The sequence below is a fragment of the Terrapene carolina genome, unplaced genomic scaffold (assembly GCF_002925995.2).
Source record: "Terrapene carolina triunguis isolate 2854851 unplaced genomic scaffold, T_m_triunguis-2.0 Scaffold210, whole genome shotgun sequence".
NCBI classification, from domain to species: Eukaryota; Metazoa; Chordata; order Testudines; family Emydidae; genus Terrapene; species Terrapene triunguis.
The window spans coordinates 38,092,134-38,117,608 of record NW_020664561.1 but is presented as its reverse complement, the minus strand read 5'-3'; positions in this window follow the sequence as shown (position 1 = coordinate 38,117,608).

Sequence of the window (25,475 nt, the reverse complement as noted above, 5' to 3'; positions counted from 1 at the left end):
AAGCACTCCTGGTGAGGATGGGCACCGTTGACACAAAAAGCAGAGCATGGACATGCAAAAGCGATTGAATTACTGCGGTGGCTGTATGTCGACATAACGTAGGTTAACATAATTTTGTAGGGTAGACATATCCTAAGTCATGTGGTATTATTTCAGCATCTACAGCATTTGGCTGAGTGACTGAGGCAGGTTTGTGAAGTGATGAGACACACATAAATGAACATTTACTGACAACAGAACTATGTAGCATGCATTATGTCTAGTCAAAGTACAGCCAGACTATGATTTCAGCTCCTGAGGCTCTTATGGAGACTTACTCCTTATGGAGACCTCATTGCAGCTCCTGCCTGATGTGAACTGCAGGCTGTAGCTGCAGGTCCTTTGTGCGAAAGAATATTCACACCGACTTAGTTCCTGCTGGCTGGGTTATTGCTGCACCTGTGACTTGTTAAATTAGCCACAGCTGGACTAGCTGGGACCTATTGGCTGCCAGTTGTCAGGAAGTGACAGACAGATTCAGCTAGTGGGAAGGGATAACTGCTTATTTCTCAGTCAGGTCTTCATGAACTGAGAAACAAAACAACAAAAGAAGGGAAGAGGTAAACTCTCTCTCTCTCCTTCCTCCTCCTCTATCAGGCAACACTCTCTCCAGCTTTGGAAAAGCTGGACATATACTGCTTCACCCAGTTCTCATTCTCCCTTTTCCCCGCCCTTGGTCAAACAGGCAGATTCAAAAAATAAAACAGGGCATTTTCCTTTCTACTTTGGGAAAGGGCTGGGAAGACAGAGCACAGCAGCCATTTAACTAACTCTCTTCTTTCATCATCTCTATCTTCTCTCCCACACAAGAATGAATTTCCAGGTCAGAAAAGGAACCAGAAAAGTCAATGGGGAAATTCCACAGGATCCTGGAGAAGGGTAAGAGTGATGTTCCCTTCCCCACCAGGGAGTTCTGTCATCAGTGTTCCTTAAAAACAAAACACAATAAAAACCACCCCACTTGTAGACAGCAAGAAACCAGCATCTTCTAACCAACCATTCCTTGAGAGCTCTTCTAAATCAGACCTCAGATAATGTAAAAAAGAGTGAATAAAATATGTTCTTAATGCATCTAATTGGCATGATGGGAGGAGCAGTAGCCCTCCCCCCCCCCCCCCAACTTGGAATTGCTCCATCTGAGATTGAGTGCCTGCAGCTCTCTTTGAAAGTTACAAGACTAGTGGTATCAGTCTACTTGTGCTGCCATGCAGGGAATGTAACTTCAGGACCTGAGCTGGGTCCTTCATTCCCAATCCAATAGCAAGTGGGAGTCAGAAGCTATGTGTAAGTAGGATTGGAGCACACCACTGTCTAATAACTCTATGATTTCCAAACTTTTTTTTCCCACTTTTCCTTTTATATACAGTATAGATACAAGTCACCTTGTGTTTCCAGTGAACAGTAGTTATACCCAGCAGAAAAACTGACATTTCTTTCAGGTTAAATCAGTGGTTAAAGTGATCTCCACTTCAAGCAAGCAAAAAAAAACAAAAACCCAGCAGACAAACAAACCAATCTGATAGTTTTATTCAACTCTTCTCCTTTGTAAATGTGGGCAGATATTCACATATGAAAATAAAACCTAGCAGATTAGTATTTAGCAAGCCAACATTTGTAATCAGCACTGTATCTATATTTATCAAAATCAGAACAGGCCAAAACCTGTTCACCTTTCTCATTCTCACAATCCTATTGATGTAAATAGAACTACTTGTATAAGTAAGGTGTGTTGGATTTGACCCTAGTGTTAGTTGCAACCTCCTGCACTACCAAGAATGAAAAAGGAAAATTTGAAATAAATCTAAGGCTTTGGGATAAAAAGACATGGTCCCCTTAAGCAGGGAATGCAGTGTGGCTAGTTGGTTGCTCCATAGTTCTTGCAAGTCTGTCATTAGAACTTTATTCCTATTTACACAGTCAGCTTCAAATAGTAAAGATTTGAAGAAAAATAGAGAAAAGGAGAATCACAAATACTAGATGTTTATTTTGTGCACCTTTAAATGACTATTACTCAAACAGACCTGCTCATTTGGAAAGACTGTCTGTATTCAAATCATTCTGCAACTGAATTCCGGCACAGATTTCATGGAAAGCTGGACTTCTATCTATAACAGTTGCTCAGTAGAGAGTAAAAAAAAAAAACCACTGCCAATTAAATCTTTAGAAAATATTTTTTTAAATATCCTATCTAATTTTCAAGTTTTGGCAAGATGGAGGTTCTCCCTTTGGATAGAGTGTCTTACGAAGCAGTACGTTTTAATGCTTGATAAAATGAAATTCAGAGCCCTACATTAACTAAGTGGAATGAAAAGTAAAAAATAAGAAAGGGCAAAGGAAGATTTAACACATGCTGAGATGGCCAAAGATACTCCAGAGATTGCTAAATCAGTTGGGAGTATTGTCTATCCTCCAGGGGAATGAAATCCTTGTAACTGAGGCAGAGTTTGGTAATGCCAGCACATGACAATGCCATGCAGAGAGAAGATAAATATAGATTGAACGATTTCCTACTTAAACAGGGACCAACAGAGAGTTCATAATAAAACAATTTACACTCACTTTGGAATATGACACTAGCAATTTTTCTTGCATTGAAAACAAACTATTACTGATGTAAGTTGTGGGCCAGCAGGAAATTTTCTAACAGACGGTTTTCATATCCATTCAGTAGGAGCAATTTCTGTCCAACTTGCCTAGCAGCATATAATGTTTTGTATTAGCCCACTTTGCCATGACTCCTGCTCAAACCCTAGTAGAAAAAGTAGACTCAAGAAATCCCTCTGAAGTGAGATATGTCCTTAAGGGGGTGAAAGGTTGAGCTGTAAATGAATTAAGCAGGGTGGCAGTCACTCAGCTACATTTTCAGGATTGTTAAGAATATTTCCAATGAGGTGATAATGTCTTACTTAGTGTATAGGAAACATTTGTCAGGCAACATTTTCCCATTTATAGTATTGAATCTCAGCTCACTGACACCGGTGCAAACCCAATAGTCAATTAAGATAAACCACTGTGAGAGAAGAGTTGGGCCTCTAAATGAGTCCCATTGAATCTAAGGGTATGTCTACACTATGAAATTAGGTCGATTTAATAGAAGTCGATTTTTTAGAAATCGATTTGATACAATCGATTGTATGTGTCCCCACTAAGCGCATTAAGTCGGCGTTGTGCGTCCACAGTACCGAGGCTAGCGTTGACTTTCGGAGCGTTGCACTGTGGTAGCTATCCCACACATCCTGCAATCCCCGCCGCCCATTGGAATTCTGGGTTGAGTTCCCAATGCCTGATAGGGCAAAAATATTGTCGCGGGTGGTTCTGGGTACATGTCGTCAGGCCCCCCTCCTTCCCTCCCTCCCTCCGTGAAAGCAATGGCAAAAAATCGTTTCTCGCCTTTTTTCCTGGGTTACACATGCAGATGACATACCACGGCAAGCATGGAGCCCACTCAGCTCATTGTCACCGTATGTCTCCTGGGTGCTGCTGCAGACACGGTACTGCAGTGCTACACAGCAGCATCCCCTTGCCTTGCCTTGCCGACGGTGCAATACGACTGCTAACCGTCGTCATTGTCCCATGGGTTCTCCTGGCCGACCTTGGTTAGGTTGGTCGGGGGCGCCTGGGCAGACATAGGTGCTCCTGGCCAGCCTCGGTGAGGTTGGTCGGGGGCGCCTAGACAAAAATGGGAATGACTCCAGGTCATTTTCTTCTTTACGTTTCATCTAATGGAGATTCAGTCCTGCCTGGAATATCATGCCAGCTGGAGGTTTCTGCCTCAGGCTGCTCACGCAGTCGGCAGCACCACGCGGTCGCACCTACCCCAGCCTACACCTTGTTTCCATGGCTCATGAAGCCTTGACAGTAGTAAGGAGCAGTTCAACTATAGGCTGAGCAAGTGCATAATGGTGGTATTGGACGTTTAAAAGCTCGCTGGCACAGTTTACTGACTCGGTTAGACCTCAACGAAACCAGTATTCCCATCGTTATTACTGCTTGCTGTGTGCTCCACAATATCTGTGAGAGTAAGGGGGAGACTTTTATGGTGGGGTGGGAGGTTGAGGCAAATCGCCTGGCCGCTGATTACGTGCAGTCAGACACCAGGGTGGTTAGAAGAGTACAGCAGGGCGCGCTGTGCATCAGAGAAGCTTTGAAAACCAGTTTCATGACTGGCCAGGCTATGATGTGAAAGTTCTGTTTGTTTCTCCTTGATGAAAACCCACCCCCTTGTTTCACTCTACTTCCCTGTAAGCCAACCGCCCTCCCCTCCCCCCTTTGATCTCCGCTTGCAGAGGCAATAAAGTCATTGTTGTTTCAAATTCATGCATTCTTTATTAATTTGTCACACAAATGGGGGGATAACTGCCAAGGTAGCCTGGGAGGGATGGGGGAGGAGGGAAGCACGGGGTGGGGTAGTTGTAGGGGCACCCCCTAGAATGGCATGCAGTTCATCATAGAAGCGGCATGTCTGGGGCTCTGATCCAGAGCGGCCGTTTGCCTCTCTGGTTCTTTGGTAGGCTTGCCTGAGCTCCTTAAGTTTCACGCGGCACTGCTGTGGGTCCCTGTCATAACCTCTGTCCTTCATGCCCTTGGAGATTTTTTCAAATATTCCGGCATTTCGTCTTTTGGAACGGAGTTCGGATAGCATGGATTTGTCTCCCCATACAATGATCAGATGCAGTACCTCCCGTTTGGTCCATGCTGGAGCTCTTTTGCGATTCTGGGACTCCATGGTCACCTGTGCTGATGAGCTCTGCATGGTCATCTGTGCTGATCAGCTCGCTACGGTGGCCAAACAGGAAATGAAATTCAAAAGTTCGAGGGCTTTTCCTGTCTACCTGCCCAGTGCATCTGAGTTGAGAGTGCTGTCCAGAACGGTCACAATTGAGCACTCTGGGATAGCTTCCGGAGGCCAATACCGTCGAATTGCGTCCACACTACCCCAAATTCGACCCAGCAGGGTCGATTTCAGCGCTAATCCCCTCGTCGGGGAGGAGTACAGAAATCAATTTTAAGAGCCCTTTAAGTCGACAAAAATGGCTTCGTCATGTGGACAGGTGCGGGGTTAAATTGATCTAACGCTGCTAAATTCGACCTAAACTCGTAGTGTAGACCAGGGCTGAGTGTGTGCAACAGAACAAAAAAAAACCCACAGACAGCGTGTGGGAGGAAGTGATGTCAGCTATTAATTTATGGCATTCCAAGGTGGAAGGGCCTCTACCATTTTCATGCCAGTGTAACTCCATTGAATACCCATGTAAAACGGGTATAGGGCAGTAAAGAATCAGGCCCTACATGTTATGCCATCCTATCAGTCTAGTTGCACTGCCATGCAAGGTTCAGGGTGCGAGCATTCCCAGTCATCTAGGAGTACTCAGTAGGTGGAAGCCCTTCTAGAAACTGCCTAATTGAATGACAGAGCTACAGGTGGCCACATACGATCCTTCTAGAGAGGGAGAAGAGATAAATACAATTACCCAAAGAAGAGCAAACATGAGGGAATTCTTGGCTCTCCAACACACGTGCCCAGAACTTCCCCCGAGACAGGAAAGGATGAGAGCCCTACAGTGTGGTTCTTATTGACCGGGACATTGAAATTCCCACACAGCCCTTAGGAGGTAAAGTCAGAGCTTTCCTGTTTACTAAATGTGTTGTTGCCTCTGGCGCCTACATTTCTCTGACCACATTCAGTAACATCTGCAGAATGTAAATAGAGACAACTATGCACTCTATGGTGTGTATATGCTACTTTTATTCCTGAATCATGGGTTAGCATTTAGCTGTAACTTTTGTAACAGTTGCTAGACCAGTTTTTAAACAACCATGTATGATTGCATCTCGTCTGTATGTCATACTTAACATTGTCAAATTTTTAAAAGATTGTTCTAAAATTGCACCTGCAATTTTATGAAGGCAAATACAGTATTTTTACACACAAATTTAGAAGACTTGAGTCATCTTAAAAAATTGGGTCCCAGTTCTTTGAAAGCCAAGGCAGGCAAAGGCTGCACTAATGAATATAATATGGGTATGGAATAAATTTTAGTGGCAGCAAAATGCAAAAGAAAAAAAGGTGCACCTTTTTCAAGACAAGTTTCAGCTTGATGCACATCATTGTTAAGGAGCTTGCTGATGACCAGTTGTGGGGCTTTGTGGAAAAACGTAGTGAGCATTCGTGGTAACTAGCAATGGTCATAACGAAAAAGGAATGAGACACTTGACATTTCCTGCATACAGTTACAAGTTTTCATGCAGGATTCCATTGCTGTTCAATGGAAGGTACTCATCCCCATCAATGTGCATCACATGGAAACTCTCTCACTATTGGTAGCTTTTCTTATACTTTCCAGAAGGTAAGGAAAAGACTAGTGGTAGTGAAAGGTGCTGGATTGAGAGCAGGGGAATGGAATCCTTCCATTTCTCCATATAATAGGTACATCTTGGTGAGAAGTATTTTAAGCTTTCCCCTGCATTCAATGTGCCTCAGCTATGACCTAGAAGAACTATGTACATGTATCAAGAGATGTAGGGGTTTCCATTTTCATTCAGTTGTTGGCCTTTCTGTTGGAACTGTCAACAGTGATAGTAATGATTATTATTCAAATACTTCTCCAGTAGGGAATGGTCTGAGATAACCTGCTCATTTCACATAAGCCACTGAATAACCACTAGAATGTAATGATTTTCAATCTCTATTTCACTTTTTCCAGGTTATCTTGCAACTGTAAGGACTACACAAGTATTTATTTTTAAATACTCAGGCTCTGGAGCACAATATTTCTGCAAGGTGTGAATTCTATGGCAAGTTCCACAGATGTAGAATCACAAAATACACAGGACCCGCTCTGTGTGAAATTATTGGTGGTCTCAGTCCAGTTCCTAGTAGATAAATTCCCAAAATCATTATACAATCCCTAATCTGGCACTAATGGGCATCTTCATTGCCAGTCTCAGCAGAGAATTTAAGGAATGAGTAGAATGGGAGACAGTATTACGTCTAGATGGATTAAGGCATGGCAGCTAGGGCACGGTTGAGACGCCTGTACTGCTCCTACCTATATGGGACCTGTTCTGTGGATAGGCAACTTCATATTCTAGGATCTGAAGTTCAACAACTTTCACATCTTTTGCTTCCATTACAGTACAAATATCCCAGTGGGCTAGACTTTAGTCCACTATGATTCCATAGCCCACAGGGGACACCAGTTGAGGAGGTGGCACAGTTCACCAATTCCCTTGACACTTGCCATATCTGTTGTGAGTGGCAGACACTAGCACATGCCTATTTTCAGTGTACCAGGCCGCAGTCCCTTTTTCAACGCTTCTAGAGCCCTTTGCTGAGGTACTTGCTGCACCTTTTCTCTGGACTTTATTTTTAACCAGTCTATCCCTGGCCCCACAAAGTCCAGAGATCTCATCAGCCTTCTCTTGGCACTGCCCAGAATGGCCATCCAACTGTCCTGGAGACGGAATCAGGATAGAGAGACTCTCTGGGGCTGCATTCTAGTCCTGATACATTCAGCATCTGGCCAGAGTTCCACTGAGCAGCATCCACTGACTCCCTTGGTACCTTCTCAGAACAGTGGTCATTGTCCAGAGTTCTCGGCATTTTTTGGTTCTATGACCCCACTCCCATCCCTGTCCCTGTGTTATTTGTCCCATGTATTTAGTTGACCTCTGAGACTTTGTGGCCCTTCTCCTCTTTTGTCATTCCTGGGGTAGTCTTCTTTAGAGGCTCCTCCCGATCCCAGAGGTCAAATACACTGGCACCTTTCACTCTCAGTTCACTTTACAGAAGCTTTGTGTGTGATTTGTGTTGAAATTTACACTGCACAAAGTTGATCTTTCTCTTAGTAAGTATTCCAGGTTAAAAAGAGAGAGAAGGGCAATAGTTTGTTATTCTGAGGCAAAGTTTAAGGCAAGGAAGTGCTGGTACCTCTTTTGTAATGGCAACAAGCTGTTCTAGTTCATCACTGGAGATCATTTTGGTAATGGCAGAGGAACCAATAGGACCCAGATTAGCAATATTACCCCCCTCCCCATTTTATTTTTTGATTAACTTTTCTCAGCCATAGCTAGGGGAGGGAAGAACCTACCACAATAACAAGGCAAGGTTCTGTAATTAGATCAGATTGCCCAGGGGGGAGAAAAAAAAAAAAAAGCTAGCAAGATTGAAATACTGTGGTTCAGCTGTTAGGTGAATCATTTGCACACAAAAGTAAATGGACATTTTCTACATAATTTTTTTTTTATTTGTTTTTTGTAAATGTCGACACTTTCCTTCGATCGCTAGCTATTACATAGGGGTGAGAGGCTCTCATTAAACATCATTCACAGCTTTACAAAAATATAAAATTTTATTTGGAGAGTCACAGACACATGCTGAGGAAAGCAGTGCAGATCACTAAGCTAAGAAAAAGAGGCTTAAATCAAACCATATTGAGACGCAGTAAAAACAGAACAGAGGACAGATTATGCTTGGCCTTCACAAGGGTAGAGAAGTGGGCAGGGGGCTGCAGTCAAGGAGCTATCTCCCCTTATGCCACCTACACACCACCAGGCACAGTTGGAGTCCTCATGCTCTTCTGAGCACAGGGAATGCTCCCTGCCACCAACCCACAGATACCGGCCACTTCAAAAGGGCAAGGAGAAAATGGGGTTATTGCCCTACCCCTCCATCTACACCAGCCAGTATGAATGGCCACCAGGGAAGGGCACGTTGCACCTCCAAATTGGGGGTACCAGGGACACACTCCCCTGCAGACTGGGAGCTTTAGGAGTCATTGTGAGGCACAGTTCTGAGATATAACACCTCTCAACTTGCCCCCATGATGGAGTGTGGAACATGGCGATGAAGATGCAGCTCCTTCGTAGCACAATCTGACCCACAATATTAAAAGTAACATTCTACAGACCAGGGCAACACTGTCTTGGGCATTTAGCTGGAACCCTGCCAACCATAAATTACTGCCCACAACTCATAAGCCATTTTTACAGTAAGTCTGAATATTAAATGTCAAAACATTTCTCCAAACACTTCAACATCCATTGCCACTACACTCACACCCTCTTTAATACCAAAGGAAGAGAGATTTGAACAACATGTAGAAAGGCTCCAACTCTATAATTAGTCCTTCTAAATTACTTGTGGTAAAGTGTTACATTCAAAGACACCAAAGGCCAGGGCCCTGACTCTCACTTACACTAAAGCCTATTCTACACTACAAAGTTAAGTCAATGTAAGCGGCCTTGCATCAACCTAGTTATGTACGTGTCTACACTTAAATTTGTCTCCCGCTGATGTAAATGCCCCGTTACAGTGATGCAGTAACACCATTTCAACCATGGCTCAATGCAGCTTGGGGATGTCTAAACTCATTGATGCTGCATGAGAGATCCAGGAGCACGGCCTGGAACAACCAAAAGTTCTGTGGCCATTCTTGTCATCCAGTCTGTGTCCATTTCTTGGGCCCAGAAGGGGCGCTCCCGCCTCTGCAGCTGTTACATGAATGTTTGTTTATGTACACAGCAACCTTGAATTGGTTCTTGCTATGTTCCACAGCAATCTGTCCTCCAAGAAATTTTCAAGTTCCATGCTGCTTTGGTTCTTCTTACAGCTCTGCAAATACGGAAGGATCGTGTGCCCTGTGCTTGCAACGCTTATGACAATAGCGCAGAGCTGTACAGGCTCCATGCTTCTGTCAGAGATGGCAGACAGTGAGGAGGGCCATGTGGGTTCATGGAATTTTTTTAAAAAGCTGTGACTATTATGGGATATATATAACATTATGGGATGGAGACAGTTACCTGCTGGGAAGTTGACCCCTTGCTCCCAGTCACCCCAGGGCCGGCTCCAGGCACCAGCTGAGCAAGCAGGTGCTTGGGGCGGCCAAGGGGAAGGGGCGGCACGTTGGGCTCTTCGGCGGCAATTCGGCGGAGGGTCCCTGTCCCTCTCGGAGGGAAGGACCTGCCGCCAAATTGCTGCCGAAGAAGAAAGCGGCGTGGTGGAGCTGCCACTGATCGCGATCGCGGCTTTTTTTCTTTTTTTTTTTTCGCTGCTTGGGGCGGGAAAAACCCTGGAGCCAGCCCTGAGTCACCCCTGCGCGACTTGTTTCTGCTCCACCATGCATTGCCCAAACTTCCCAAAAGACAGGTTGCTGGACAGTGGTGGGTTGCACACTGGATACGTACCCATGGTGCACTGCACTGTGCATCAACACAAGCACTCCTGATGAGTACAGGTAGTGCCAACATAAGGAACCAAGTATGCACACACAATATACTAACCGTGGCAGCTTTATGCTGAAGTAACATGCGCCGACCAAAGCTTGTAATGCAGACATGGCCTGAGGCTGGTTTGAACTGCGTGAACGGACCTAAAAGTGGGCATAAAGCTCCTTTACACTGCCAGAGTCATGTCAAGCAGCCTTCAGCTCCAAAACTACAAGCCTCTATGACTTGTACTTAGCAGGCAGTAATAGTAGGTGCTTTATCCTTTCTGCGGGCCAGTCACTAGAGAGCAGTATCTTACCCCTATTCATAGTTGGTACATTACAATGTGCCACTTCATTGGTGAGCTTATAGCACAGGGTATTCCAGCATGACATCTCAACAGCCTTACTACATGTACAGTCAGCGATTCAGGTTTGTACCTCTGTGCAGTGGTCCTAACAAAATGTTGTATGCAGCTACTGAATAGTCTGTTCCCTGCCAAGTGGCAGTAGACTGCTATCCAGGCACATGTCTATTTGGGCCAATACACCAGCTAATATACGCTCAATATCGTCACTCAAACCACAGTGAACATTGGTGTCAATTGCTCTCTGGGAACAAATAAGAAATGGTGAAATTCATCCATGGATGGGTGTGGAACCCTGGCTCAGGGACAGAAGGAGGTTGCTTGAGCCCTACAGCCTGGAGCTGATGGGGTCTGTTCAGCTCTGGAGCTGGTTAAGGCAGGACCCTGGGGTCTGTTCTAACTTGTACCTGGCTGGTCAAGACCCAGAGGAGCCTTGACCTATCCAAGAAATAGCTGGGACCTAAGTACACCTGCTCCCACTTGCCCCCAACAAGACAAGTTGCAGTGTTTAATATGTGCCAGGGCTGAGTCCCAGCATCTCTAGACTTGGCAGTTCATAGCCCCACCACCTCTGAGCTCGCTGTATCAGTTATTAACATTAAAAAAATTGCTTCAGCCCCAGAACCTAATGGCTTGAGCCCCAGCACCTCTTTCAAATTCAGCACTGGCAAGTTGCCAATGGCAACTATGTGTGCATCCAATTCTGAAAGCTGTTGGAATGAGACCGCAGGTGGGGAGGGAAAGCCAGCAGTCACAATCAACAAGGTCTTTTCCTGAAAGCATAACAAATCAAAATAAGTCCTCCCTCCTTAAACTCAGTAAAATAAGAATAACTCCCCAGTTTGGATTTCAGTCCTGTCCTACTGAATGTGTCCCCCGTCCTGGGTTTGTAGCTTTGTCTTCCCAAAGGCAATTCAAACTAGAACAGGTACAGAGAAGGGCTACTAGGATGATCTGAGGAATGGAAAACCTGTCTTATGAAAGGAGACTCAAAGAGCTTGGCTTGTTTAGCCTAACCAAAAGAAGGCTGAGGGGAGATATGATTGCTCTCTATAAATATATCAAAGGGATAAATACCATAGAGGGAGAGGAATTATTTAAGCTCAGTACCAATGTGGACACAAGAACAAATGGATATAAACTGGCCATCAGGAAGTTTAGACTTGAAATTAGACGAAGGTTTCTAACCATCAGAAGAGTGAAGTTCTGGAACAGCCTTCCAAGGGGAGCAGTGGGGGCAAAAGACATATCTGGCTTCAAGACTAAGCTTGATAAGTTTATGGAGGGGATGGTATGATGGGATAGCCTAATTTTGGCAATTAATTGATCTTTGACTATTAGTGGTAAATATGCCCAATGGCCTATGATGGGATGATAGATGGGATGGGATCTGAGTTACTACAGAGAATTCTTTCCTGGATGTCTGGCTGGTGAGTCTTGCCCACATGCTCAGGGTTTAGCTGATCGCCATATTTGGGGTCGGGAAGGAATTTTCCTCAAGGGCAGATTGGCATTTTTCGCCTTCCTCTGCAGTGTGGGGCACGGGTCACTTGCTGGAGGATTCTCTGCACCTTGAAGTCTTTAAACCATGATTTAAGGACTTCAATAACTCAGACATAAGTTAGGGGGTTATTACAGGAGTGGGTGGGTGAGATTCTGTGGCCTGCATTGTGCAGGAGGTCAGACTAGACGATCATAATGGTCCCTTCTGACCTTAAAGTCTATGACTGTATTTTGCCCTCGGTCTTTCCAGCAGCCATTCTAGTACTCCTTCCCCTGAGCACATGCACACGACCACAAAAACACAGAAATTAAGGGTCTAGACCAAAGGGCGTTGCATTCAGTTATCTATCAGTCTTTCTACTGTGTCAATGGCCAGAAACATTTGTATCAGAGCTCCTCAGCTGCAACTTGAATTTAGATTAAATGCAAGAGTATGACCTACTGAACCCCAACCCACACCCCAAAATACCCTTATTCCAAAGCACATACTTCTATGAGATTTAATTCCCTCAATCCCTTTAATTTAATGTTGTCAAAGACAATTCAAGCTTCATGGCAGATATTATACAGTGTGCAATATCTGCAGCTGTTATTAGACTTTATTTTTTGTCATATGTTATGTCAATTTTCCGAAAACAAGACTAGAACATTGTTTATGTGATAGGCCCTGATCTAGTTTTCATTTAGCTTCTGAATATTAAGGGAAATCCAAAGCTCAGCAGTAAACATTATGACAGTTACCATTTAAAATGTATTTATGTTTAAGATGACCTATATAAATTGTCTTCTAAACCTCAGTAAAAGCTATCAGTAGTTCAATATAAACATATTTAGCAGAAGCCTGTCATCTTCCTATGTATTTATTCATTTAAAAATTACGTTTACTATTCATTGGAGCAGACTACAGAAGCCTTTTTCTGAGTTATTCAAAAAACGGGTGAAATAATACATGCAGGTACAAGAGCTGACATTATAACCAGGGTCAGTGTTAGGACAAACTGGCCAAAAGGAGCAGCTTTGGTATCATTGTAATAAGTCTTTGGGTACATGAAAAGTCATGGAGTTTCATACAAAATGAAATTATTCCTTTCTTTCAGCTTCTGTTCCAACTAATCTTCCAACTCTTTATTAAACATTATCTTTACCATCTGCTCTGGGTGAATGTTCAACACCTTGCAGAAGAAGAACTCTGGGCTGATTGGATTTTATGGGCAACATGATGTGAGTTTTATGAACATATTTAGGATTATATCAAGGACAAAGAGAATGAATAACCCATTAACTATAATAAGCAAATACACACCAGTGTAACTAGAATATGTGTTAGATTTCAACAGCAAAAGCTGAATTAGGGATGTATGTGTCCTAGAATACCCACCACCCGACCATGCTAGAATAGCATTTTCATAGACACATGCTCCACTGAACAGTACTTCTGTAAATGAAATTTCGGTCTCAATGCATCAGCCTTTCTAGAGATGAAATATCATTTCCACATCTGCTACATCCATAGAAATGGCCCTTTTGAATATGACAACTGGTTCAACACAATATTTGTCGCAAAATATTTATCCTGAGTACAGTTAGTGGGTCTATGGACTTCTTACATCCCCACCTTGATAAGAGAATGACATGTCTCCCCCAACCCCGCCCCATCTTCATGGCAGTAAACGTCACTGAAGCCGAATCTATGTGTTTTCAAGACATTTCTCAGTCATACTGTAACAAAACTTACATTTAAAAATAGTCATTCCAGTAATTATGGAAGGTTAGTCAAATGTACCTATCATTTAAAGCCAGTTATTACTTCTAGTCCTGGATAACCACAAACATTAAAATAACATTATTACTATTAATCATAATATTTAATGTAATATGTATCAGCCTACCAGGACCTCATTTGCCACAAAATACATAATTGTAAGAGTCTGGTTTCGTGCTTATCACAACAACAATTTCATGTAATTACCCATCTTTCATGTCTATGCGTCTGTTGTGATAATTTTGTCTTCTTTTGGTTGACCTTTCAGACCAATGTACTTACCTTCTCTCTTATTATGAAGCTTTATGATCCCATAATGAACAACAATTATGATGGGATCTGATCACAGTGCATATATTAACGACACAAAGTATCTGGCCAATATGTCTTCACTGATCTCATTGCTGAAGGCTGTCAGCAGATATCCTTGGAGCTTGCACCGCAAGGTAATTAAAGATTAGTTTCCCCCCCTTCTTTTAAAAGCAATTTTAACTTTATTTTCCAATGAATATCCTCATCACAAATAGAAGTCAATATACTTTATGTCACATGGTGTATTATATATGCATATATAGTGGTTAGATCTTCCACTGGTTTAAATCAGAATAGCTCCACTGAAACCTATAGAGGTATAACAATTTATACCAGCAAAGGATCTGGCCCATATATTATTGGAGTTAGGGCAAAGAGTATATATAGTCCTTGATGTGGACATGGAAACAGTGACCAAGACACCATAGTATGGTTAAATTTGGATGCTGCAACTGTATTTAAAACTATTACCCAGCTGGTGTAAAGTTCCCACACTCCCCAATGCAAACCTCAACTGGCACCAATAGCCCTGGGAATGACAAACCAGAGAGAGAATTAAGGCTGTGCCCCTTCTACACCCTCAGATCTGCTTAGGAAGCTAGGCTGCAAGCCAGAGTCCCAACCTGCTTCCCTCCTCCACACTGGAGGTAAGGGATGAGATGATGGGAGCCACATGCTGCGCATGGAGGCATAACCCTCACCATTAATTACTGTGCCCAAGACCAATGTCCAAACAGCCCACTGGCTTACAGGGACCTCTAATTGGATGCTTTCTAACTCACTAAGCGCTCTAGAACCTGACAAAGTTGTGATAGTTGTACCCACCCCCCAAAGCCAGACTGAGAATTTCAGATAGGAGGAAACCCCACACAGCTGTCCCAATTTTACCATGAGAAAAAAAATCCCTTCCAGGTCCCAAAACTGGTGATCAGCCTAGCCCCCAGCAATGCAGGAAATCCAGTCTACTAGCTTAAGAGTGGAGTTGAAAGAGGAAGCCCAAAATGGCTTCTCGCGTAGGCAGCCAACAGTAGCCATTTCCCTTCCCCTCCATCTCCTCCAGGAAAGAACCAATCACCCAGTACCCAGTGCAGGGCCGGCTCCAGGCACCAGGCAACCAAGCACGTGCTTGGGGCGGCACCTGATAAGGGGCAGCCAATCTTGGGGTGGCAGGGGGCAGCGCGGTGCTCGGCGGGGGGGGTCCCGGCGGCGCAGCGCTCGGCGGAGGGTGTTTGGTGGCGCGGTGCTCCACGGGGGGCGGGAGGTGTTCGGCAGCGCGGCGCTCAGCGCGGGGTGTTTGGCGGTGCTCGCGTGGGGGGGCTTCAGCAGTGCAGCGCTCCGCGGGGGGCGGAGGTGTTCAGCGGCGCAGCGCTCAGCGGGGGTTTCGGCGGCACGGCGCTCGGCGGGGGTTTTGGCGGCACGGCGCTCCACGGGGGGTGGGGGTGTTCGGCAGCTCGGCGGGGGGGCGGGGGGTGTTCAGCGGCGCTCTGCTCGACGGGGGATGTTCGGCGGCGCTCCGCATGAGGGGGATCAGCAGCGCAGCGGGGAGCGGGGGGTGTTCGGCAGCGCGGCGGGGGGCGGCGGTTGTTCGGCAGCGCGGCGGGGGGCGGCGGTTGTTCGGCGGCGCAGCACTCGGCGGGGGGGTTTCGGCGGCGCGGGTCGGGGGGGGGGGGGGGGGGGGGGGGGGGGGGGCGCGGTTTTTTTTTTGCTGCGGGGGGCGGCAAAAAAGTTAGAGTCGGCTCTGACCCAGTGGTAGCACTGGTGTATAGGACAGGATCCAGAGCCAGGAAACATCATCGGATATCCTACTCCTCCTCCCCACACCCTGGAAAAAAGTAAGGGGAAAGAGGTGGGGGGAGGAGGAAAGAAAAACCTCACGCCAACCTCCCATTGAAAGCAAGTGAGTGGGGTGGGGGGTGGGAAGCAGAGAAGCACATGGAACAACCTTGCTGCTCCTGGCGAAGATCTTTCCCCTGCGCCCAGGCTGTCTCCGCTGCTCCCAGCCCAAATCAAAGCCACACTCCAGCTAGCAAGGCGAGCATTTTGTGAGCACCCAGATGTCAAACAGATTCAGAAATGCAAGTTAACCATGAAATTTTTTTTGATTGTTTTCTGATTCATTACCATCTGCACTGGGGACAAACATACTGTGATGCAATACTATACATCATCTTCAAAATGCAACACAGTTCTGTTTAAATCTGAGCAATAGTCAGTGCTTAAATCTCAGCGATATTCAATATTAGAAATTCTGAGGTAAATAAATAGCCTCTGTCTCTACATCTTAAATTGCAATCTTCTATTTGTGAGCATCCCAATCCAGAAAATAGCCAAGGATATTAGTGCAGTGAAGAGGTAACTTTAAACTAAAGGAAACCATCCTGGATCTAGTCTGCAGATTTAAATATGAGGTATTTCTACCCATGATTGTACAGAAACCTGTGTTCCAGATACCCGTGGAACTTTGGAAATCGACCAGAGTCAAGAATATTCCCAGGGAGGCCCTGTAATTCTGCTTTGCCTCATCTGCTCCCACTGCATTCTGAAGAGCGATGCGCCCATGGGCTCCTCTGGTGGCCACTGCCCCTCAAAACTCACTTGGCAAATACTCACAAAATTTTCTGCTAATCTTTCCATTTAACCTCCCCTTACATTCAGGGGTTTGTCTTTAGTGATGAAATTCCCTCTGGGCTGAAACTTGGCAATCAGTCTCAGGCAGAATGATTTTTTTAAACCAAATATTACATATGTATACATAATTGGTTTAGCTGTTTTTGAATTATAAGACCAGTGACGTGGAAAACGATTTCTGAAATGAGGAACTAGAAAGTATAAGGGTAAGGAAGCAAAGGAGAGTCATGGAAAGTGTCCAGGAAAAAAGATTTTGTATAAACCATAACTGATAACATCAGCCATACACAAAATGGATTTGGTTTGGGTAACCAGCTTTCATCCAGATTATTCGGACAATCAGCATCTGGCTTAAGTAAAGTTCACTATCTGTCCATCTGTAGTAGTGTCACATGAAGGATTAGCCTTATCTGACATTTCAACGAGTGTATGGATGGGGGGGGCAGAAATGTGAAATGAAGTACAACTGTTACAGCTGAAAAATTCAGATGGAACAACAGCCTCATTTGCTGTTTCTGACAGGGCACTGAGCTGCAAAACTTTAAAATGAATGATTATCTTCATCTGATCTTTTAACACAATAGTCATCTACAAAAACATCATATTGAAGACTAGCTTCATCTGATTATTTTTTTAAGAGTGGACACATTGGGGAAAAACATGACATTAAGTACAATTATTTGACCTTTTTATACATAACTAGACCATCAAATGAAAATGAAGGCTAGTTCTCCATGTGCAGTTATGACAGATTGCTACGGCCATAAAACCATCAAAGGAAGGTTTATCCTAATCCTGTAAGTGCTAACTGCCTCCTGAGGGATGCTGAGTACTTTCTACCCTTATTGAGGATGGGCTGGAAGTGCATCACGAGGAAGGAATGTGAATAAAATTTCTGATCCCTGCCATCTGGTGGACCAACCTAATAGCTCTCTGGTCCAGAAGGTCCTGGATTTTAGAGTGCAGGGCATGGAACTTTGAAAATTCCTAGGAGAATGGGCCACTTCCAGATCAGCTCCAGAAGTGAGGGGCTCATTTTTGAAAAAAGAGAAAGGAGGATGAGATAACTGGCTCTGTGGATGAGGGGAAAGCAGTGGATGTGTTATTCCTTGACTTTAGCAAAGTTTTTGATACGGTCTCCCACAGTATTCTTGCCGCCAAGTTAAAGAAGTATGGGCTGGATGAGTGGACTGTAAGGTGGATAGAAAGCTGGCTAGATCGTCGGGCTCAACGGGTAGTGATCAATGGCTCCATGTCTAGTTGGCAGCCGGTTTCAAGTGGAGTGCCCCAAGGGTCGGTCCTGGAGCCAGTTTTGTTTAATATCTTTATTAATGATCTGGAGGATGGTGTGGACTGCACTCTCAGCAAGTTTGAAGATGACACTAAACTGGGAGGCGTGGTAGATACACTGGAGGGTAGGGATCGGATACAGAGGGACCTAGACAAATTAGAGGATTGGGCCAAAAAAAACCTGATGAGGTTCAACAAGGACAAGTGCAGAGTCCTGCACTTAGGATGGAAGAATCCTATGCACTGCTACAGACTAGGGACCTAATGGCTAGGTAGCAGTTCTGCAGAAAAGGACCTAGGGGTCACAGTGGACGAGAAGCTGGCTATGAGTCAACAGTGTGCTCTTGTTGCCAAGAAGGCTAATGGCATTTTGGGCTGTATAAGTAGGGGCATTGCCAGCAAATCGAGGGACGTGATGGTTCCCCTTTATTCGACATTGATGAGGCCTCATCTGGAGTACTGTGCCCAGTTTTGGGCCCCACACTACAAGAAGGATTTGGAAAAATTGGAAAGAGTCCAGCAGAGGGCAACAAAAATGATTAGGGGTCTGGAGTACATGACTTATGAGGAGAGGCTGAGGGAACTGGGATTGTTTAGTCTCCAGAAGAGAAGAATGAGGGGGGATTTGATAGCTGCTTTCAACTACCTGAAGGGGGGTTCCAAAGAGGATGGAGCTCGGCTGTTCTCAGTGGTGGCAGATGACAGAACAAGGAGCAATGATCTCAAGTTGCAGTGGGGGAGGTCTAGGTTGGATATTAGGAAACACTATTTCACTAGGAGGGTGGTGAAGCACTGGAATGGGTTACCTAGGGAGGTGGTGGAATCTCCTTCCTTGGAGGTTTTTAAGGCCCAGCTTGACAAAGCCCTGGCTGGGATGATTTAGTTGGGAATTGGTCCTGCTTTGAGCAGGGGGTTAGACTAGATGACCTCCTGAGGTCCCTTCCAACCCGGATATTCTATGATTCTATGATTCTATGAGGAGCCAATGCCTACATAGAAGCTGTACTGCTTTCTTGGAGACCTGCTCCAAATGAAAGAAAGAATAACGGTCTGGAGCATTAGGGGAATAGATCTTTGTAGGACTCAAGTATACCTTGGTGATCCTTCAAAGTGCTTGATCACCTCTGAGGGCAGCTAAGCAAGCTTGGATTTTGCATCCATCATAATGTTCCAGTTCCTCAATAAAACATGGCAACATACCACAATGCCTACCCTTACTGTCCTGGCTCCATTGAAGGTGGAGTCTCAGAGAAAGGAAGAGATTGAATGGGATAAGAGATGCTGCATATGGTCTCATAGCCTGGTTCTAATAGGGTGTCAACTCAGCAAGTGAGACACCATTTCCAGGTCCAAGTGGATGCAAAAGGGAGTAGATGACATGGAGAGGTATGGCCATTATCTCACAGACCTTGCAACGTGCTAGGTCAGCTTTCCAGTTGAGAGAGAGTAGACAAGAACCTTAGTTTCCACCCTGGATGCAGGGAATATCCTGATCCATCTAGAGTCACTGAATACCTCTATCATGAGACAAGAATTGAGAAGGTGTCTGTGCATGTGTTTCTATCCAATGAGACTATATCTAATGTAGTGTGACCTAGTGGGTAGAGCACTGGACTGGGACTCAGGAGGCCTGGGTTCTAGTCCTAGCTCTGTTACTAGCCTGCTGGGTGATGGTGAGCATGTCAGTCTGCCTCAGTGTTCCCAATTGTAAAATGGGGATAATGATACCCATCTTCAGTGTAGAGTGCTTTGAGAACTACTAATAACTGCATTAATAATACACAGCTTTTGAGTGTCAAGAAAGAGCAAACTCATCTTTAAAATGAGAAGGGGACCTCTTGGAGACTGAGGCCCAGATAGCGTCTTGGGAGGCTCTACTGCAAAGGTGTATTAGGGTATCTAAGTTGGGGAGCTGAAGTTCCAGGGCAGGAGGGGTGGTGGGAGAGGATATAATTCTTGAGTTGTCTCTGGATCACGTTAACATCATATAACAATGATTTGGTATTTTAGGGGATAGGGAAAGAGGTCTAACTCAGATTGGAGCCCTGCTGCATTAGGTACTATAAGAACACATAATAAAAGAAAATACCTGCCCTGAAGATCTTACAGGCTAAATGCTTACAGAAGGCAAATAAAAGGTGGAGAATCCAAGTATTCTTATCCCCATCTTACACATGGGGAACTGAGGCACAGAGCAATTGCATGTCTTTTTCATGGTCACAGAGCTGAAAATTGGGACCCAGGGGAGCAGGCTCCAATCAAGTGTCTTAACCACACAAGCATCCTTCTTTAGGGTGATTCCTAATTGTTACGTATTAAACAGGCACCTGGCCTAAAGAAGTTGCTAATAGTTGGAGTAGGTTTCACTGTACATGTATTACTAGATATGTCACATGTCTGCACAGTAGCCCACCACATTTTTTAGGCCCTGGTGTTCCTGTTACCAGGCAGAAAGTTACTAATAACTACATTTTGTAAATTCGTGTGAAGCATCTTTTATACCACATGTTGTGTTGGCACCATTGCCCAGTCCTGGATGCAATTACTTTTTGTTGTTGCTGCTGATGGCCAAGCTCTAACAAATTAAATTTAGAGAAGGGAAATAGGCTTATATGCAAATGGAATTAAATGCTGACACAAGAACAAGACAGCACTGGATTTAAGCAGGGTTTTTTACTCAATCACTAGATTTAAAATTGAGGGGACAAATTCATCCTTCATATAACTCCATTGTACTCAGTGGAGCTGCAGCAGGGATGAATTTGGGCCGATAGGTGTTTAACAGTTTGGAAGCAATGGTTATGCAGAATGAAGTGGATAAGATGGAATATTTCTTTGTGTGCTTATTTGTTAAATTAAGGAAATGACTTAGTACATAAAAGGGATAGAGTCAATTGATACCAATCACTCACCACACATTATGAGCCCCCATGCTGCATTAAAAGCACAGCTAAAATACATTCAGAACTTTCCTAATATTAGTTTTCCATATAAGCAATTGCAGCAGTTGCCAAAGGGATGTTATCTGATTGCTTATGGGAATGGGTGGTCTGCACTGGAGAAAAAGCAGCCTGTGAAAAGTTGGTGCCTCCTCATGGCCAAGCGTGGCACGGCAGTTCTCTTCATTGGTGTCTTCTGCTGCTGGTTGCTCCGCCTCTGCAGGGGCCTGCTTCTTCCTATGACTTGGCCTTCCAGTCAGGTCACTTCCAAGTCTCTCCCATTTTGTTTGATTACCTCTCCCCAAAGTAGTCAAACAAAACACCAGGGGAATTAACACAAACAGAGTTAATACGAGGGATCAAGGAATGACTCCTTCTCAGGATGTATCAGGGAAACATCTTCAGACAGTGGTTGTTGGGGAAGTTCCTGCCTTTCCTCAGGAGGAGAGGGTTGATATGCTGTTCTCTTCCCTGGTCTGCCCACAAGTGAGCTGCTCTGCTTCCCTTTTAATTCTTCCTCCATCCCATGCATGTCTAGCAGGTGCAGTGAGGCAGGCTGGTTGAGCCCAGAGCAGCTCCTTAACCCCTTGCTGTCCAGTGTGCAGTTTGTATACCCCAATTTCTGTATTAAGAGAAAGACCATGCTATGGAAAAGTTTGGGAATACCCAGGTGTTTAACATGTTCTGTCTTTATTACAAGACAATATGGATATGACTTCCCCCACACACACCTGTCTCTACTGACGCTTCTTGTGGAAAGAACATATCGCTTGGCAAGTGCTTTGTAAATCAATGTAAAACAAACTCTCTTGCAATATGTGCAGCTAATGGGTAACTAGGGATCTTTGCACTCATTGCTAATACTAATTTGACAGCTCTTGATTTTTTGGCACCTGGCTTTTTGGCAGTTATTCTCTTCATCTCTCTCGCCTCTTTCTATTTTTCCATTGCCTCTTTCTACCGGCAGCACATTACTTATTTACTCTTGGCCTTTTTATTCTTCTTTTGGATTGGAGGATGATTTCAATGGTGAGTTCGGAGGAACTGCACTTGGCACTCTACATCACTTACACTTGTCTTACCTTCAAGTGGCATAGAGGGCCTTGAGCAGGTCATCTGTACTGGATTGAGTTTCACCCTAATTGCATCATGCCTTGAATTCTTCCTGTGTTCCACACACAAATGGGTCCAGATTATCTTCACTCCAGCCCCCTTGTGCCATGACTCTAGCAATATAAGAAGCTATAAAGCCAGCGGCTCTCCCCAACAGAGAAGTTCCCTGCTATGGAACAGTCTCCACCTGGCAATAACTGGCTTGTATGTCATGCCCACCAGCAGCCTGGCATAGTAATCCAAGAGAATGAGGAGGGTATGGTTGGAGCACTGTTGCACTACCAGGATACGCAGCTGGCAGGATGGCCCCTGGGTACCATAGCCAGTCAGCATAATTCAGAGCAGCCCCAACTTTGCTCTAATGTATGGCAGGATTGACACACAACTAGGCCCAGGATCAAGGCTTCAGAACCAGCTCATTTGCACAGCTGAGAAGCTATTGGGCCCAGCTGAGATTCTGTGCCTTATCCTTAGAGCCCAGTCCTGGGAAATATTAAACACTCTCAAGTCCCTTAGTTCTAAGGGCACTCATCATTTCACAGGATCAGGCCCTTAGTCACAGAGCCAGAAAACAGAGCTGTAAACAGGGGAGTTTGAGTGGGAGTTCTGTTGGAGGAGAAGGCATTTGTAGAGGCTGGTAGGGGCAGTGTGCTGGGAGAGAAGCTGACCCCTTATTAGGGGGCAGGGCTTCTCTGATTAGGGGTCCTATAAAAGATAGCCAGCCAGTCATGCAGCGGCACAGACAGCTGCAGCAGCACAGGAGCCAGCAAACAGAGCTGTAAAAAGGGGAGTTTGCAAAGGGAGTTTGGGGGGAAGACTAGGAGAACCAGGCAGAGGAACAACAGACTAGTGAAGGGAGTGTGTGGTGTTCTGGCAGTGTTGTGGTGCTTGTTGGGGGTTTGTTTTGCTATGAGTGGTGGTGTTTTGGTTTGGTTTGTGTTTCCTGGACTAACAGGACTTAGGTGGGAAGGCTATGACAGATACAGAGGCAGCAGTGGTAGTGACCCAAGCACAATGAAGACACAATGAAGATGACTGGATGTGGAAGCTGCGGCACGTACATGATCCTGGAGGGGGTACCTGAAAAGAGTTTCGTCTGCATGAAGTGTTGCCTGATAGAGCTGATGGAAGAAAAGATCCAAGGATTGGAGATGCAGGTGGAAACTCTGGTTGAGTTTAGAAGGGGGTTCGAGCACATGATAGAGCAAAGACATGAAGAGTCTGAAGGGAAAAGCTCAGACTTGCAGATGGAAGCAGGACCAAAGAACTCTGAAGGGAGACTGCTGGGTGAGGAAAGTGGACAGTGGAAGCATGTGACTAAGAGAATCCAACAGAGGAAAAGATGGGCTAGTGAAGGAAAAACAGAGCTCAGGAACAGGTTTGCAGCATTGGAAAATGAAGAAGGGGCACAGCAGGTGGTCACTGAAAATGGGAGGGCAAGGAAGAAGAGAAGAGCAGCTAGTTCTATAGGAAGAGGGGAAGAGTCAATGGAGATAACACCACCAAATATGAGCCTCAGGAGGATACAAGATGGGTTGCAGAGGATTGCAAGGGAGAATAGGAATCGAGAGGACTTACAGCCAGAGGGAACAGGGGATAGACCGGAGAATCGCACCATCACCAGGAAAAGGCAGGTCTACATGACTGGGGACTCCTTACTGAGAAGAAAAGACAGGCCTGTAACCAGAGCTGATGCAGAGAACAGAAGGGTGTGCTGTCTGCTGGGTGCTAAGATACGGGTTGTGGACCTGAGGCTGAAGGGGATCCTAATGGGAGCGGGAAAGAATCCACTCATTGTCCTTCATGTGGGAACAAATGATACGGCTAGATTCTCGCTGGAATGTATCAAGGGAGACTATGCCAGGCTGGGGGAGATGCTTAAGGAAATCGAGGCTCAGGTGATCTTCAGTGGGATTCTCCCTGTTCCTAGAGAAGGGCAATAAAGGTGTAACAAAATTATGACGATCAACAGATGGCTCAGGCAGTGGTGCTATAAGGAGGGCTTTGGGATGTATGACAACTGGGAGGCATTCATGGACAGAGGACTGTTTTCTCGAGATGGACTTCACCTGAGTAGGGAGGGAAATAGACTTCTAGGATGGAGCCTGGCACAACTGATTAAGAGAGCTTTAAACTAGGAATTTGGGGGAGATGGTTGGGAGATGTCCAGGTAATCTTCCTGCCAGGTTTTAACATTGAGAGGGAAGAAAACGAAGTAAGAAAAGATACAACTGTGGGTAGGAGAATAGACATAAGGAGGAAGGGTAGTGTAAATACCAGTCTAATAGGTGATACTGGTGGTAGAATGTCTGTGCCTAATCGGGTAAAGAATGTGAGCAAATCCAAACAGCAAAAATTAAGATGTTTGTACACCAATGCGAGGAGCCTAGGTAACAAAATGGAGGAACTAAAGTTACTGGTTTAAGTAGTGAAACCAGATATTATATGGGTAACAGAAACATGGTGGAATAGTAGTCATGACTGGAGTACAGGTATTGAAGGGTATGTGCTGTTTAGGAAAGACAGAAATAAAGGCAAAGGTGGTGGAGTAGCATTGTATATCAATGATGAGGTAGACCAGAGGTCGGCAACCTACGGCACGCGAGCTGATTTTGAGTGGCACGCAGCTCCCTGCCGCGGTTCCGGCCCCCAGCCCCACTCAGCCCCCCCACCCACCGCTCTCCCCTGCGGGGGCAGGAGGCAGAAGCTTGGTTCTGTGGCAGCCAAGCTTCCCCCATCCCCCGCTTCTTCCCCCAGCGTGCTGCTTTCCTGCCCCTCCTCCTCTCCTTCCCTGCGCCAATCAGCTGATGGCCCTAGCGAGGGGGAGGGGGAGGGGGAAAGAGCAGCAGCGTGCACACAGCTCCGTAGAGGAGGCAGAGAGAGGTAGGGACGGAGCCTGGGGGAAGGGGGTGGAACAGGGCATATCCCTTCCAGCCCCCTGCCATGAGCTGCTCAGGGCAGGAGGCTGGGAGCACCCCCACGAGCCGAGCACCCCAGCCCTCTGCCCTGACCTCCCACACACACTCAGCCTTCTGCCCTGCACCCCCCACAGCCCCATCCCTCTGCCCTGAACCCCCCCACCCCAACACACACTCAGCCTTCTGCCCTGCACCCCAACACACCCCCAGCCCTCTGTCCTGAACCCCCACACCCCAACACACCCCCAGTCTTCTGCCCTGCACCCCCACACACCCCCAGCCCTCTGCCCTGAACCCCCCACACCCCAACACACACCCAGCCTTCTGCCCTGCACCCCCCACAGCCCTCTGACCTGACCCTTGAACCCCCCACACACCCAGCCTTCTGCCCTGCACCC